General features: G+C 45.9%; 6 non-coding genes across 6 annotated transcripts; 2 read left to right on the top strand and 4 right to left on the bottom strand.

Moving 5' to 3' along the window:
* The first annotated feature begins 304 nt into the window (after nucleotides 1–304).
* On the top strand, nucleotides 305–378 carry trnan-guu (transfer RNA asparagine (anticodon GUU)). The gene has a single exon. It is a non-coding gene; the product is annotated as a tRNA-Asn (tRNA).
* Nucleotides 379–542: 164 nt separating this feature from the next.
* trnat-ugu (transfer RNA threonine (anticodon UGU)) lies at nucleotides 543–616 on the bottom strand. The gene has a single exon. It is a non-coding gene; the product is annotated as a tRNA-Thr (tRNA).
* A 394-nt stretch (nucleotides 617–1010) lies between these two features.
* trnat-agu (transfer RNA threonine (anticodon AGU)) lies at nucleotides 1011–1084 on the bottom strand. The gene has a single exon. It is a non-coding gene; the product is annotated as a tRNA-Thr (tRNA).
* Nucleotides 1085–2467: 1383 nt separating this feature from the next.
* On the top strand, nucleotides 2468–2541 carry trnan-guu (transfer RNA asparagine (anticodon GUU)). Its single transcript has one exon. It is a non-coding gene; the product is annotated as a tRNA-Asn (tRNA).
* A 164-nt stretch (nucleotides 2542–2705) lies between these two features.
* On the bottom strand, nucleotides 2706–2779 carry trnat-ugu (transfer RNA threonine (anticodon UGU)). The gene has a single exon. It is a non-coding gene; the product is annotated as a tRNA-Thr (tRNA).
* A 379-nt stretch (nucleotides 2780–3158) lies between these two features.
* trnat-agu (transfer RNA threonine (anticodon AGU)) lies at nucleotides 3159–3232 on the bottom strand. The gene has a single exon. It is a non-coding gene; the product is annotated as a tRNA-Thr (tRNA).
* Between the last annotated feature and the right edge of the window lie 14609 nt (nucleotides 3233–17841).

The raw sequence follows: 17841 nt of genomic DNA, 5'->3' as shown, positions 1-17841 counted from the left end.
TCTATCTATCTATGACTCTTGTTATCTAACTCTCTTGCTTGCTATCGCTCCCCCAATGGTCAGTAGCATAGTAGCATAACAGCAGATCACGGAACACTGTCAATCAGATGCTTGCCTTGCCGTCCATCCATCCATCTATCTATCTATCTATCTATGACTCTCGATATCTAACTCTCTTGCTTGCTATCGCTCCCCCAATGGTCACGTATGTTGCATTCAACGACAAAGAAAATCGTGTGCTGGAAATGATTTTTGGCAACTGTGAAGGAACTGCACGACTGCAGCAACCACAACACCTCTGTCTGTCTCTGTGGCGCAATCGTTCAGCGTGTTTGGCTGTTAACCAAAAGGATGGTGGTTCGAATCCACCCAGGGACGGCCCACTTTTCCCCCCGCCCCTTGTTATTGTTTCTACTTCTGGCGGACAGCTTGCCAGACTGTGGCTACAGTAACCTTAAGCTGCTTGCTGTGGATGGCCATCTTGCAAAAATGTATTGAGCGTTTAGAAACTTCCTTTCCATTGCCTAGGCCAACATAAACCAAGGCACTGCTGGGAGTCGACCCCAGGGTTTCCTGTTTACAAGACAGGCGCTTTGACCAACTAAGCCACGGTGCCAGGACTCTCCCATTCCCCAGTGCCTACACTCAGGCGTAAGGCAAAAAACAAAACCAAACAAAACCAAACAAAACAAAACAAAACAAAACAAAACAAAACAAAACAAAATCTGGATGCAGGCTGCAACAAAGGAAGCACACAGAGGTGAAAACGTAAGGTTGACGGGAGCAACAAGCTCCCTGTTGCGACTGTCCAGGGGCGGCAATGGGAATTGGACGTTGGCCGTAGCGCTTGTCCTTTGGGTTCTAGTTCTTCTTTACAAACCGGCGTCTGTCCAGTTGGCTTTCCGGTTCATTACGTCCTCTGATGGCTTTACGATAAGCCTATCTTGCTAAAACTGATGGTCGATAAAGCGGAAGCACAAGCTTCGCAAGGAGCACAGAAAGCCCGCCTAAGGCACCGCTGGGATTTGAACCCAGGACCTCCTGTTTACTAGACAGGCGCTTTAACCAACTAAGCCACGGCGCCAAATCTGCCGCTGCTGCTGCTGATAGTAGAATAACAGCAGATCACGGACCGCTGTCAATCAGGTTCTTGCCTTGCCATCCATCCATCCATCCATCTATCTATGACTCTCAATATCTAACTCTCTTGCTTGCTATCGCTCCCCCAATGGTCAGTAGCATAGTAGCATAACAGCAGATCACGGACCACTGTCAATCAGATGCTTGCCTTGCCGTCCATCCATCCATCCATCTATCTATCTATCTATGACTCTTGACATCTAACTCTCTTGCTTGCTATCGCTCCCCCAATGGTCAGTAGCATAGTAGCATAACAGCAGATCACGGACCACTGTCAATCAGATGCTTGCCTTGACGTCCATCCATCCACCCATCCATCTACCTATCTATGACTCTTGATATCTAACTCTCTTGCTTGCTATCGCTCCCCCAATGGTCAGTAGCATAGTAGCATAACAGCAGATCACGGACCACTGTCAATCAGATGCTTGCCTTGCCGTCCATCCATCCATCCATCTATCTATCTATCTATGACTCTTGATATCTAACTCTCTTGCTTGCTATCGCTCCCCCAATGGTCAGTAGCATAGTATCATAACAGCAGATCACGGACCACTGTCAATCAGATGCTTGCCTTGCCGTCCATCCATCCATTTATCTATCTATCTATCTATGACTCTTGATATCTAACTCTCTTGCTTGCTATCGCTCCCCCAATGGTCAGTAGCATTGTAGCATAACAGCAGATCACGGACCACTGTCAATCAGATGCTTGCCTTGCCGTCCATCCATACATCTATCTATCTATCTATCTATGACTCTTGATATCTAACTCTCTTGCTTGCTATCGCTCCCCCAATGGTCAGTAGCATTGTAGCATAACAGCAGATCACGGACCACTGTCAATCAGATGCTTGCCTTGCCGTCCATCCATCCATCTATCTATCTATCTATCAATGACTCTCGATATCTAATTCTCTTACTTGCTATCGCTCCCCCAATGGTCAGTAGCATAGTAGCATAACAGCAGATCACGGACCACTGTCAATCAGATGCTTGCCTTGCCGTCCATCCATCCATCCATCTATCTATCTATGACTCTTGTTATCTAACTCTCTTGCTTGCTATCGCTCCCCCAATGGTCAGTAGCATAGTAGCATAACAGCAGATCACGGAACACTGTCAATCAGATGCTTGCCTTGCCGTCCATCCATCCATCTATCTATCTATCTATCTATGACTCTCGATATCTAACTCTCTTGCTTGCTATCGCTCCCCCAATGGTCACGTATGTTGCATTCAACGACAAAGAAAATCGTGTGCTGGAAATGATTTTTGGCAACTGTGAAGGAACTGCACGACTGCAGCAACCACAACACCTCTGTCTGTCTCTGTGGCGCAATCGTTCAGCGCGTTTGGCTGTTAACCAAAAGGATGGTGGTTCGAATCCACCCAGGGACGGCCCACTTTTCCCCCCGCCCCTTGTTATTGTTTCTACTTCTGGCGGACAGCTTGCCAGACTGTGGCTACAGTAACCTTAAGCTGCTTGCTGTGGACGGCCATCTTGCAAAAATGTATTGAGCGTTTAGAAACTTCCTTTCCATTGCCTAGGCCAACATAAACCAAGGCACTGCTGGGAGTCGACCCCAGGGTTTCCTGTTTACAAGACAGGCGCTTTGACCAACTAAGCCACGGTGCCAGGACTCTCCCATTCCCCAGTGCCTACACTCAGGCGTAAGGCAAAAAACAAAACCAAACAAAACCAAACAAAACAAAACAAAACAAAACAAAATCTGGATGCAGGCTGCAACAAAGGAAGCACACAGAGGTGAAAACGTAAGGTTGACGGGAGCAACAAGCTCCCTGTTGCGACTGTCCAGGGGCGGCAATGGGAATTGGACGTTGGCCGTAGCGCTTGTCCTTTGGGTTCTGGTTCTTCTTTACAAACCGGCGTCTGTCCAGTTGGCTTTCCGGTTCATTACGTCCTCTGATGGCTTTACGATAAGCCTATCTTGCTAAAACTGATGGTCGACAAAGCGGAAGCACAAGCTTCGCAAGGAGCACAGAAAGCCCGCCTAAGGCACCGCTGGGATTTGAACCCAGGACCTCCTGTTTACTAGACAGGCGCTTTAACCAACTAAGCCACGGCGCCAAATCTGCCGCTGCTGCTGCTGATAGTAGAATAACAGCAGATCACGGACCGCTGTCAATCAAGTTCTTGCCTTGCCATCCATCCATCCATCCATCTATCTATGACTCTCAATATCTAACTCTCTTGCTTGCTATCGCTCCCCCAATGGTCAGTAGCATAGTAGCATAACAGCAGATCACGGACCACTGTCAATCAGATGCTTGCCTTGCCGTCCATCCATCCATCCATCTATCTATCTATCTATGACTCTTGACATCTAACTCTCTTTCTTGCTATCACTCCCCCAATGGTCAGTAGCAAAGTAGCATAACAGCAGATCACGGACCACTGTCAATCAGATGCTTGCCTTGCCGTCCATCCATCCATCTATCTATCTATCTATCTATGACTCTTGATATCTAACTCTCTTGCTTGCTATCGCTCCCCCAATGGTCAGTAGCATAGTAGCATAACAGCAGATCACGGACCACTGTCAATCAGATGTTTGCCTTGCCGTCCATCCATCCATCTATCTATCTATCTATCTATGACTCTCGATATCTAACTCTCTTGCTTGCTATCGCTCCCCCAATGGTCAGTAGCATAGTAGCATAACAGCAGATCACGGACCACTGTCAATCAGATGCTTGCCTTGCCGTCCATCCATCCATCCATCTATCTATCAATCTATCAATGACTCTCGATATCTAACTCTCTTACTTGCTATCGCTCCCCCAATGGTCAGTAGCATAGTAGCATAACAGCAGATCACGGACCACTGTCACTCAGATGCTTGCCTTGCCGTCCATCCATCCATCTATCTATCTATCTATCTATGACTCTTGATATCTAACTCTCTTGCTTGCTATCGCTCCCCCAATGGTCAGTAGCATAGTAGCATAACAGCAGATCACGGACCACTGTCACTCAGATGCTTGCCTTGCCGTCCATCCATCCATCCATCTATCTATCTATCTATCAATGACTCTCGATATCTAACTCTCTTGCTTGCTATCGCTCCCCCAATGGTCAGTAGCATAGTAGCATAACAGCAGATCACGGACCACTGTCAATCAGATGCTTGCCTTGCCGTCCATCCATCCATCTATCTATCTATCTATCTATGACTCTTGATATCTAACTCTCTTGCTTGCTATCGCCCCCCCAATGGTCAGTAGCATAGTAGCATAACAGCAGATCGCGGACCACTGTCAATCAGATGCTTGCCTTGCCGTCCATCCATCCATCTATCTATCTATCTATCTATCTATGACTCTCGATATCTAACTCTCTTGCTTGCTATCGCTCCCCCAATGGTCAGTAGCATAGTAGCATAACAGCAGATCACGGACCACTGTCAATCAGATGCTTGCCTTGCCGTCCATCCATCCATCTATCTATCTATCTATCTATGACTCTCGATATCTAACTCTCTTGCTTGCTATCACTCCCCCAATGGTCAGTAGCATAGTAGCATAACAGCAGATCACGGACCACTGTCAATCAGATGCTTGCCTTGCCGTCCATCCATCCATCCATCTATCTATCTATCTATCAATGACTCTCGATATCTAACTCTCTTGCTTGCTATCGCTCCCCCAATGGTCAGTAGCATAGTAGCATAACAGCAGATCACGGACCACTGTCAATCAGATGCTTGCCTTGCCGTCCATCCATCCATCTATCTATCTATCTATCTATGACTCTTGATATCTAACTCACTTGCTTGCTATCGCTCCCCCAATGGTCAGTAGCATTGTAGCATAACAGCAGATCACGGACCACTGTCAATCAGATGCTTGCCTTGCCGTCCATCCATCCATCTATCTATCTATCTATCTATGACTCTTGATATCTAACTCTCTTGCTTGCTATCGCCCCCCCAATGGTCAGTAGCATAGTAGCATAACAGCAGATCACGGACCACTGTCAATCAGATGCTTGCCTTGCCGTCCATCCATCCATCCATCTATCTATCTAACTATCTATGACTCTCGATATCTAACTCTCTTGCTTGCTATCGCTCCCCCAATGGTCAGTAGCATAGTAGCATAACAGCAGATCACGGACCACTGTCAATCAGATGCTTGCCTTGCCGTCCATCCATCCATCCATCTATCTGTCTATCTATCTATCTATGACTCTCGATATCTAACTCTCTTGCTTGCTATCGCTACCCCAATGGTCAGTAGCATAGTAGCATAACAGCAGATCACGGACCACTGTCAATCAGATGCTTGCCTTGCCGTCCATCCATCCATCTATCTATCTATCTATCTATGACTCTCGATATCTAACTCTCTTGCTTGCTATCACTCCCCCAATGGTCAGTAGCATAGTAGCATAACAGCAGATCACGGACCACTGTCAATCAGATGCTTGCCTTGCCGTCCATCCATCCATCCATCTATCTATCTATCTATCAATGACTCTCGATATCTAACTCTCTTGCTTGCTATCGCTCCCCCAATGGTCAGTAGCATAGTAGCATAACAGCAGATCACGGACCACTGTCAATCAGATGCTTGCCTTGCCGTCCATCCATCCATCTATCTATCTATCTATCTATCTATCTATCTATCTATCTATCTATCTATGACTCTTGATATCTAACTCACTTGCTTGCTATCGCTCCCCCAATGGTCAGTAGCATTGTAGCATAACAGCAGATCACGGACCACTGTCAATCAGATGCTTGCCTTGCCGTCCATCCATCCATCTATCTATCTATCTATCTATGACTCTTGATATCTAACTCTCTTGCTTGCTATCGCCCCCCCAATGGTCAGTAGCATAGTAGCATAACAGCAGATCACGGACCACTGTCAATCAGATGCTTGCCTTGCCGTCCATCCATCCATCCATCTATCTATCTATCTATCTATCTATGACTCTCGATATCTAACTCTCTTGCTTGCTATTGCTACCCCAATGGTCAGTAGCATAGTAGCATAACAGCAGATCACGGACCACTGTCAATCAGATGCTTGCCTTGCCGTCCATCCATCCATCCATCTATCTATCTATCTATCTATCTATGACTCTCGATATCTAACTCTCTTGCTTGCTATCGCTCCCCCAATGGTCAGTAGCATAGTAGCATAACAGCAGATCACGGACCACTGTCAATCAGATGCTTGCCTTGCCGTCCATCCATCCATCCATCTATCTATCAATCTATCAATGACTCTCGATATCTAACTCTCTTACTTGCTATCGCTCCCCCAATGGTCAGTAGCATAGTAGCATAACAGCAGATCACGGACCACTGTCAATCAGATGCTTGCCTTGCCGTCCATCCATCCATCCATCTATCTATCTATCTATCAATGACTCTCGATATCTAACTCTCTTACTTGCTATCGCTCCCCCAATGGTCAGTAGCATAGTAGCATAACAGCAGATCACGGACCACTGTCAATCAGATGCTTGCCTTGCCGTCCATCCATCCATCTATCTATCTATCTATCTATGACTCTTGATATCTAACTCTCTTGCTTGCTATCGCTCCCCCAATGGTCAGTAGCATAGTAGCATAACAGCAGATCACGGACCACTGTCACTCAGATGCTTGCCTTGCCGTCCATCCATCCATCCATCTATCTATCTATCTATCAATGACTCTCGATATCTAACTCTCTTGCTTGCTATCGCTCCCCCAATGGTCAGTAGCATAGTAGCATAACAGCAGATCACGGACCACTGTCAATCAGATGCTTGCCTTGCCGTCCATCCATCCATCTATCTATCTATCTATCTATGACTCTTGATATCTAACTCTCTTGCTTGCTATCGATCCCCCAATGGTCAGAAGCATTGTAGCATAACAGCAGATCACGGACCACTGTCAATCAGATGCTTGCCTTGCCGTCCATCCATCCATCCATCCATCTATCTATCTATCCATCAATGACTCTCGATATCTAACTCTCTTACTTGCTATCGCTTTCCCAATGGTCAGTAGCATAGTAGCATAACAGCAGATCACGGACCACTGTCAATCAGATGCTTGCCTTGCCGTCCATCCATCCATCTATCTATCTATCTATCTATGACTCTTGATATCTAACTCTCTTGCTTGCTATCGCTCCCCCAATGGTCAGTAGCATAGTAGCATAACAGCAGATCACGGACCACTGTCACTCAGATGCTTGCCTTGCCGTCCATCCATCCATCCATCTATCTATCTATCTATCAATGACTCTCGATATCTAACTCTCTTGCTTGCTATCGCTCCCCCAATGGTCAGTAGCATAGTAGCATAACAGCAGATCACGGACCACTGTCAATCAGATGCTTGCCTTGCCGTCCATCCATCCATCTATCTATCTATCTATCTATGACTCTTGATATCTAACTCTCTTGCTTGCTATCGCCCCCCCAATGGTCAGTAGCATAGTAGCATAACAGCAGATCACGGACCACTGTCAATCAGATGCTTGCCTTGCCGTCCATCCATCCATCTATCTATCTATCTATCTATCTATGACTCTCGATATCTAACTCTCTTGCTTGCTATCGCTCCCCCAATGGTCAGTAGCATAGTAGCATAACAGCAGATCACGGACCACTGTCAATCAGATGCTTGCCTTGCCGTCCATCCATCCATCTATCTATCTATCTATCTATCTATGACTCTCGATATCTAACTCTCTTGCTTGCTATCACTCCCCCAATGGTCAGTAGCATAGTAGCATAACAGCAGATCACGGACCACTGTCAATCAGATGCTTGCCTTGCTGTCCATCCATCCATCCATCTATCTATCTATCTATCAATGACTCTCGATATCTAACTCTCTTGCTTGCTATCGCTCCCCCAATGGTCAGTAGCATAGTAGCATAACAGCAGATCACGGACCACTGTCAATCAGATGCTTGCCTTGCCGTCCATCCATCCATCTATCTATCTATCTATCTATGACTCTTGATATCTAACTCACTTGCTTGCTATCGCTCCCCCAATGGTCAGTAGCATTGTAGCATAACAGCAGATCACGGACCACTGTCAATCAGATGCTTGCCTTGCCGTCCATCCATCCATCCATCCATCTATCTATCTATCCATCAATGACTCTCGATATCTAACTCTCTTACTTGCTATCGCTCCCCCAATGGTCAGTAGCATAGTAGCATAACAGCAGATCACGGACCACTGTCAATCAGATGCTTTCCTTGCCGTCCATCCATCCATCTATCTATCTATCTATCTATGACTCTTGATATCTAACTCTCTTGCTTGCTATCGCTCCCCCAATGGTCAGTAGCATAGTAGCATAACAGCAGATCACGGACCACTGTCACTCAGATGCTTGCCTTGCCGTCCATCCATCCATCCATCTATCTATCTATCTATCAATGACTCTCGATATCTAACTCTCTTGCTTGCTATCGCTCCCCCAATGGTCAGTAGCATAGTAGCATAACAGCAGATCACGGACCACTGTCAATCAGATGCTTGCCTTGCCGTCCATCCATCCATCTATCTATCTATCTATCTATGACTCTTGATATCTAACTCTCTTGCTTGCTATCGCCCCCCCAATGGTCAGTAGCATAGTAGCATAACAGCAGATCACGGACCACTGTCAATCAGATGCTTGCCTTGCCGTCCATCCATCCATCTATCTATCTATCTATCTATCTATGACTCTCGATATCTAACTCTCTTGCTTGCTATCGCTCCCCCAATGGTCAGTAGCATAGTAGCATAACAGCAGATCACGGACCACTGTCAATCAGATGCTTGCCTTGCCGTCCATCCATCCATCTATCTATCTATCTATCTATCTATGACTCTCGATATCTAACTCTCTTGCTTGCTATCACTCCCCCAATGGTCAGTAGCATAGTAGCATAACAGCAGATCACGGACCACTGTCAATCAGATGCTTGCCTTGCCGTCCATCCATCCATCCATCTATCTATCTATCTATCAATGACTCTCGATATCTAACTCTCTTGCTTGCTATCGCTCCCCCAATGGTCAGTAGCATAGTAGCATAACAGCAGATCACGGACCACTGTCAATCAGATGCTTGCCTTGCCGTCCATCCATCCATCTATCTATCTATCTATCTATGACTCTTGATATCTAACTCTCTTGCTTGCTATCGCTCCCCCAATGGTCAGTAGCATAGTAGCATAACAGCAGATCACGGACCACTGTCACTCAGATGCTTGCCTTGCCGTCCATCCATCCATCCATCTATCTATCTATCTATCAATGACTCTCGATATCTAACTCTCTTGCTTGCTATCGCTCCCCCAATGGTCAGTAGCATAGTAGCATAACAGCAGATCACGGACCACTGTCAATCAGATGCTTGCCTTGCCGTCCATCCATCCATCTATCTATCTATCTATCTATGACTCTTGATATCTAACTCTCTTGCTTGCTATCGATCCCCCAATGGTCAGTAGCATTGTAGCATAACAGCAGATCACGGACCACTGTCAATCAGATGCTTGCCTTGCCGTCCATCCATCCATCCATCCATCTATCTATCTATCCATCAATGACTCTCGATATCTAACTCTCTTACTTGCTATCGCTCCCCCAATGGTCAGTAGCATAGTAGCATAACAGCAGATCACGGACCACTGTCAATCAGATGCTTGCCTTGCCGTCCATCCATCCATCTATCTATCTATCTATCTATGACTCTTGATATCTAACTCTCTTGCTTGCTATCGCTCCCCCAATGGTCAGTAGCATAGTAGCATAACAGCAGATCACGGACCACTGTCACTCAGATGCTTGCCTTGCCGTCCATCCATCCATCCATCTATCTATCTATCTATCAATGACTCTCGATATCTAACTCTCTTGCTTGCTATCGCTCCCCCAATGGTCAGTAGCATAGTAGCATAACAGCAGATCACGGACCACTGTCAATCAGATGCTTGCCTTGCCGTCCATCCATCCATCTATCTATCTATCTATCTATGACTCTTGATATCTAACTCTCTTGCTTGCTATCGCCCCCCCAATGGTCAGTAGCATAGTAGCATAACAGCAGATCACGGACCACTGTCAATCAGATGCTTGCCTTGCCGTCCATCCATCCATCTATCTATCTATCTATCTATCTATGACTCTCGATATCTAACTCTCTTGCTTGCTATCGCTCCCCCAATGGTCAGTAGCATAGTAGCATAACAGCAGATCACGGACCACTGTCAATCAGATGCTTGCCTTGCCGTCCATCCATCCATCTATCTATCTATCTATCTATCTATGACTCTCGATATCTAACTCTCTTGCTTGCTATCACTCCCCCAATGGTCAGTAGCATAGTAGCATAACAGCAGATCACGGACCACTGTCAATCAGATGCTTGCCTTGCCGTCCATCCATCCATCCATCTATCTATCTATCTATGACTCTCGATATCTAACTCTCTTGCTTGCTATCGCTCCCCCAATGGTCAGTAGCATAGTAGCATAACAGCAGATCATGGACCACTGTCAATCAGATGCTTGCCTTGCCGTCCATCCATCCATCTATCTATCTATCTATCTATGACTCTTGATATCTAACTCTCTTGCTTGCTATCGCTCCCCCAATGGTCAGTAGCATAGTAGCATAACAGCAGATCACGGACCACTGTCACTCAGATGCTTGCCTTGCCGTCCATCCATCCATCCATCTATCTATCTATCTATCAATGACTCTCGATATCTAACTCTCTTGCTTGCTATCGCTCCCCCAATGGTCAGTAGCATAGTAGCATAATAGCAGATCACGGACCACTGTCAATCAGATGCTTGCCTTGCCGTCCATCCATCCATCTATCTATCTATCTATCTATGACTCTTGATATCTAACTCTCTTGCTTGCTATCGATCCCCCAATGGTCAGTAGCATTGTAGCATAACAGCAGATCACGGACCACTGTCAATCAGATGCTTGCCTTGCCGTCCATCCATCCATCCATCCATCTATCTATCTATCCATCAATGACTCTCGATATCTAACTCTCTTACTTGCTATCGCTCCCCCAATGGTCAGTAGCATAGTAGCATAACAGCAGATCACGGACAACTGTCAATCAGATGCTTGCCTTGCCGTCCATCCATCCATCTATCTATCTATCTATCTATGACTCTTGATATCTAACTCTCTTGCTTGCTATCGCTCCCCCAATGGTCAGTAGCATAGTAGCATAACAGCAGATCACGGACCACTGTCACTCAGATGCTTGCCTTGCCGTCCATCCATCCATCCATCTATCTATCTATCTATCAATGACTCTCGATATCTAACTCTCTTGCTTGCTATCGCTCCCCCAATGGTCAGTAGCATAGTAGCATAACAGCAGATCACGGACCACTGTCAATCAGATGCTTGCCTTGCCGTCCATCCATCCATCTATCTATCTATCTATCTATGACTCTTGATATCTAACTCTCTTGCTTGCTATCGCCCCCCCAATGGTCAGTAGCATAGTAGCATAACAGCAGATCACGGACCACTGTCAATCAGATGCTTGCCTTGCCGTCCATCCATCCATCTATCTATCTATCTATCTATCTATGACTCTCGATATCTAACTCTCTTGCTTGCTATCGCTCCCCCAATGGTCAGTAGCATAGTAGCATAACAGCAGATCACGGACCACTGTCAATCAGATGCTTGCCTTGCCGTCCATCCATCCATCTATCTATCTATCTATCTATGACTCTCGATATCTAACTCTCTTGCTTGCTATCACTCCCCCAATGGTCAGTAGCATAGTAGCATAACAGCAGATCACGGACCACTGTCAATCAGATGCTTGCCTTGCCGTCCATCCATCCATCCATCTATCTATCTATCTTTCAATGACTCTCGATATCTAACTCTCTTGCTTGCTATCGCTCCCCCAATGGTCAGTAGCATAGTAGCATAACAGCAGATCACGGACCACTGTCACTCAGATGCTTGCCTTGCCGTCCATCCATCCATCCATCTATCTATCTATCTATGACTCTCGATATCTAACTCTCTTGCTTGCTATCACTCCCCCAATGGTCAGTAGCATAGTAGCATAACAGCAGATCACGGACCACTGTCAATCAGATGCTTGCCTTGCCGTCCATCCATCCATCCATCTATCTATCTATCTTTCAATGACTCTCGATATCTAACTCTCTTGCTTGCTATCGCTCCCCCAATGGTCAGTAGCATAGTAGCATAACAGCAGATCACGGACCACTGTCAATCAGATGCTTGCCTTGCCGTCCATCCATCCATCTATCTATCTATCTATCTATGACTCTTGATATCTAACTCTCTTGCTTGCTATCGATCCCCCAATGGTCAGTAGCATTGTAGCATAACAGCAGATCACGGACCACTGTCAATCAGATGCTTGCCTTGCAGTCCATCCATCCATCCATCCATCTATCTATCTATCCATCAATGACTCTCGATATCTAACTCTCTTACTTGCTATCGCTCCCCCAATGGTCAGTAGCATAGTAGCATAACAGCAGATCACGGACCACTGTCAATCAGATGCTTGCCTTGCCGTCCATCCATCCATCTATCTATCTATCTATCTATGACTCTTGATATCTAACTCTCTTGCTTGCTATCGCTCCCCCAATGGTCAGTAGCATAGTAGCATAACAGCAGATCACGGACCACTGTCACTCAGATGCTTGCCTTGCCGTCCATCCATCCATCCATCTATCTATCTATCTATCAATGACTCTCGATATCTAACTCTCTTGCTTGCTATCGCTCCCCCAATGGTCAGTAGCATAGTAGCATAACAGCAGATCACGGACCACTGTCAATCAGATGCTTGCCTTGCCGTCCATCCATCCATCTATCTATCTATCTATCTATGACTCTTGATATCTAACTCTCTTGCTTGCTATCGCCCCCCCAATGGTCAGTAGCATAGTAGCATAACAGCAGATCACGGACCACTGTCAATCAGATGCTTGCCTTGCCGTCCATCCATCCATCTATCTATCTATCTATCTATGACTCTCGATATCTAACTCTCTTGCTTGCTATCACTCCCCCAATGGTCAGTAGCATAGTAGCATAACAGCAGATCACGGACCACTGTCAATCAGATGCTTGCCTTGCCGTCCATCCATCCATCCATCTATCTATCTATCTATCAATGACTCTCGATATCTAACTCTCTTGCTTGCTATCGCTACCCCAATGGTCAGTAGCATAGTAGCATAACAGCAGATCACGGACCACTGTCAATCAGATGCTTGCCTTGCCGTCCATCCATCCATCTATCTATCTATCTATCTATGACTCTTGATATCTAACTCACTTGCTTGCTATCGCTCCCCCAATGGTCAGTAGCATTGTAGCATAACAGCAGATCACGGACCACTGTCAATCAGATGCTTGCCTTGCCGTCCATCCATCCATCCATCCATCTATCTATCTATCCATCAATGACTCTCGATATCTAACTCTCTTACTTGCTATCGCTCCCCCAATGGTCAGTAGCATAGTAGCATAACAGCAGATCACGGACCACTGTCAATCAGATGCTTGCCTTGCCGTCCATCCATCCATCTATCTATCTATCTATCTATGACTCTTGATATCTAACTCTCTTGCTTGCTATCGCTCCCCCAATGGTCAGTAGCATAGTAGCATAACAGCAGATCACGGACCACTGTCACTCAGATGCTTGCCTTGCCGTCCATCCATCCATCCATCTATCTATCTATCTATCAATGACTCTCGATATCTAACTCTCTTGCTTGCTATCGCTCCCCCAATGGTCAGTAGCATAGTAGCATAACAGCAGATCACGGACCACTGTCAATCAGATGCTTGCCTTGCCGTCCATCCATCCATCTATCTATCTATCTATCTATGACTCTTGATATCTAACTCTCTTGCTTGCTATCGCCCCCCCAATGGTCAGTAGCATAGTAGCATAACAGCAGATCACGGACCACTGTCAATCAGATGCTTGCCTTGCCGTCCATCCATCCATCTATCTATCTATCTATCTATCTATGACTCTCGATATCTAACTCTCTTGCTTGCTATCGCTCCCCCAATGGTCAGTAGCATAGTAGCATAACAGCAGATCACGGACCACTGTCAATCAGATGCTTGCCTTGCCGTCCATCCATCCATCTATCTATCTATCTATCTATGACTCTCGATATCTAACTCTCTTGCTTGCTATCACTCCCCCAATGGTCAGTAGCATAGTAGCATAACAGCAGATCACGGACCACTGTCAATCAGATGCTTGCCTTGCCGTCCATCCATCCATCCATCTATCTATCTATCTATCAATGACTCTCGATATCTAACTCTCTTGCTTGCTATCGCTCCCCCAATGGTCAGTAGCATAGTAGCATAACAGCAGATCACGGACCACTGTCAATCAGATGCTTGCCTTGCCGTCCATCCATCCATCTATCTATCTATCTATCTATGACTCTTGATATCTAACTCACTTGCTTGCTATCGCTCCCCCAATGGTCAGTAGCATTGTAGCATAACAGCAGATCACGGACCACTGTCAATCAGATGCTTGCCTTGCCGTCCATCCATCCATCCATCCATCTATCTATCTATCTATCAATGACTCTCGATATCTAACTCTCTTACTTGCTATCGCTCCCCCAATGGTCAGTAGCATAGTAGCATAACAGCAGATCACGGACCACTGTCAATCAGATGCTTGCCTTGCCGTCCATCCATCCATCTATCTATCTATCTATCTATGACTCTTGATATCTAACTCACTTGCTTGCTATCGCTCCCCCAATGGTCAGTAGCATTGTAGCATAACAGCAGATCACGGACCACTGTCAATCAGATGCTTGCCTTGCCGTCCATCCATCCATCCATCCATCTATCTATCTATCCATCAATGACTCTCGATATCTAACTCTCTTACTTGCTATCGCTCCCCCAATGGTCAGTAGCATAGTAGCATAACAGCAGATCACGGACCACTGTCAATCAGATGCTTGCCTTGCCGTCCATCCATCCATCTATCTATCTATCTATCTATGACTCTTGATATCTAACTCTCTTGCTTGCTATCGCTCCCCCAATGGTCAGTAGCATAGTAGCATAACAGCAGATCACGGACCACTGTCACTCAGATGCTTGCCTTGCCGTCCATCCATCCATCCATCTATCTATCTATCTATCTATGACTCTTGATATCTAACTCTCTTGCTTGCTATCGATCCCCCAATGGTCAGTAGCATTGTAGCATAACAGCAGATCACGGACCACTGTCAATCAGATGCTTGCCTTGCCGTCCATCCATCCATCCATCCATCTATCTATCTATCCATCAATGACTCTCGATATCTAACTCTCTTACTTGCTATCGCTCCCCCAATGGTCAGCAGCATAGTAGCATAACAGCAGATCACGGACCACTGTCAATCAGATGCTTGCCTTGCCGTCCATCCATCCATCTATCTATCTATCTATCTATGACTCTTGATATCTAACTCTCTTGCTTGCTATCGCTCCCCCAATGGTCAGTAGCATAGTAGCATAACAGCAGATCACGGACCACTGTCACTCAGATGCTTGCCTTGCCGTCCATCCATCCATCCATCTATCTATCTATCTATCAATGACTCTCGATATCTAACTCTCTTGCTTGCTATCGCTCCCCCAATGGTCAGTAGCATAGTAGCATAACAGCAGATCACGGACCACTGTCAATCAGATGCTTGCCTTGCCGTCCATCCATCCATCTATCTATCTATCTATCTATGACTCTTGATATCTAACTCTCTTGCTTGCTATCGCCCCCCCAATGGTCAGTAGCATAGTAGCATAACAGCAGATCACGGACCACTGTCAATCAGATGCTTGCCTTGCCGTCCATCCATCCATCTATCTATCTATCTATCTATCTATGACTCTCGATATCTAACTCTCTTGCTTGCTATCGCTCCCCCAATGGTCAGTAGCATAGTAGCATAACAGCAGATCACGGACCACTGTCAATCAGATGCTTGCCTTGCCGTCCATCCATCCATCTATCTATCTATCTATCTATGACTCTCGATATCTAACTCTCTTGCTTGCTATCACTCCCCCAATGGTCAGTAGCATAGTAGCATAACAGCAGATCACGGACCACTGTCAATCAGATGCTTGCCTTGCCGTCCATCCATCCATCCATCTATCTATCTATCTATCAATGACTCTCGATATCTAACTCTCTTGCTTGCTATCGCTCCCCCAATGGTCAGTAGCATAGTAGCATAACAGCAGATCACGGACCACTGTCAATCAGATGCTTGCCTTGCCGTCCATCCATCCATCTATCTATCTATCTATCTATGACTCTTGATATCTAACTCACTTGCTTGCTATCGCTCCCCCAATGGTCAGTAGCATTGTAGCATAACAGCAGATCACGGACCACTGTCAATCAGATGCTTGCCTTGCCGTCCATCCATCCATCCATCCATCTATCTATCTATCTATCAATGACTCTCGATATCTAACTCTCTTACTTGCTATCGCTCCCCCAATGGTCAGTAGCATAGTAGCATAACAGCAGATCACGGACCACTGTCAATCAGATGCTTGCCTTGCCGTCCATCCATCCATCTATCTATCTATCTATCTATGACTCTTGATATCTAACTCTCTTGCTTGCTATCGCTCCCCCAATGGTCAGTAGCATAGTAGCATAACAGCAGATCACGGACCACTGTCAATCAGATGCTTGCCTTGCCGTCCATCCATCCATCTATCTATCTATCTATCTATGACTCTTGATATCTAACTCACTTGCTTGTTATCGCTCCCCCAATGGTCAGTAGCATTGTAGCATAACAGCAGATCACGGACCACTGTCAATCAGATGCTTGCCTTGCCGTCCATCCATCCATCCATCCATCTATCTATCTATCCATCAATGACTCTCGATATCTAACTCTCTTACTTGCTATCGCTCCCCCAATGGTCAGTAGCATAGTAGCATAACAGCAGATCACGGACCACTGTCAATCAGATGCTTGCCTTGCCGTCCATCCATCCATCTATCTATCTATCTATCTATGACTCTTGATATCTAACTCTCTTGCTTGCTATCGCTCCCCCAATGGTCAGTAGCATAGTAGCATAACAGCAGATCACGGACCACTGTCACTCAGATGCTTGCCTTGCCGTCCATCCATCCATCCATCTATCTATCTATCTATCAATGACTCTCGATATCTAACTCTCTTGCTTGCTATCGCTCCCCCAATGGTCAGTAGCATAGTAGCATAACAGCAGATCACGGACCACTGTCAATCAGATGCTTGCCTTGCCGTCCATCCATCCATCTATCTATCTATCTATCTATGACTCTTGATATCTAACTCTCTTGCTTGCTATCGCCCCCCCAATGGTCAGTAGCATAGTAGCATAACAGCAGATCACGGACCACTGTCAATCAGATGCTTGCCTTGCCGTCCATCCATCCATCTATCTATCTATCTATCTATCTATGACTCTCGATATCTAACTCTCTTGCTTGCTATCGCTCCCCCAATGGTCAGTAGCATAGTAGCATAACAGCAGATCACGGACCACTGTCAATCAGATGCTTGCCTTGCCGTCCATCCATCCATCTATCTATCTATCTATCTATGACTCTCGATATCTAACTC

The sequence above is a fragment of the Amia ocellicauda genome, chromosome 2 (assembly GCF_036373705.1).
Source record: "Amia ocellicauda isolate fAmiCal2 chromosome 2, fAmiCal2.hap1, whole genome shotgun sequence".
In the NCBI taxonomy this organism is placed as follows: Eukaryota; Metazoa; Chordata; class Actinopteri; order Amiiformes; family Amiidae; genus Amia; species Amia ocellicauda.
The sequence above is the reverse complement of the archived record's forward strand: the minus strand, read 5'-3'. Positions and strand labels throughout refer to the sequence as shown.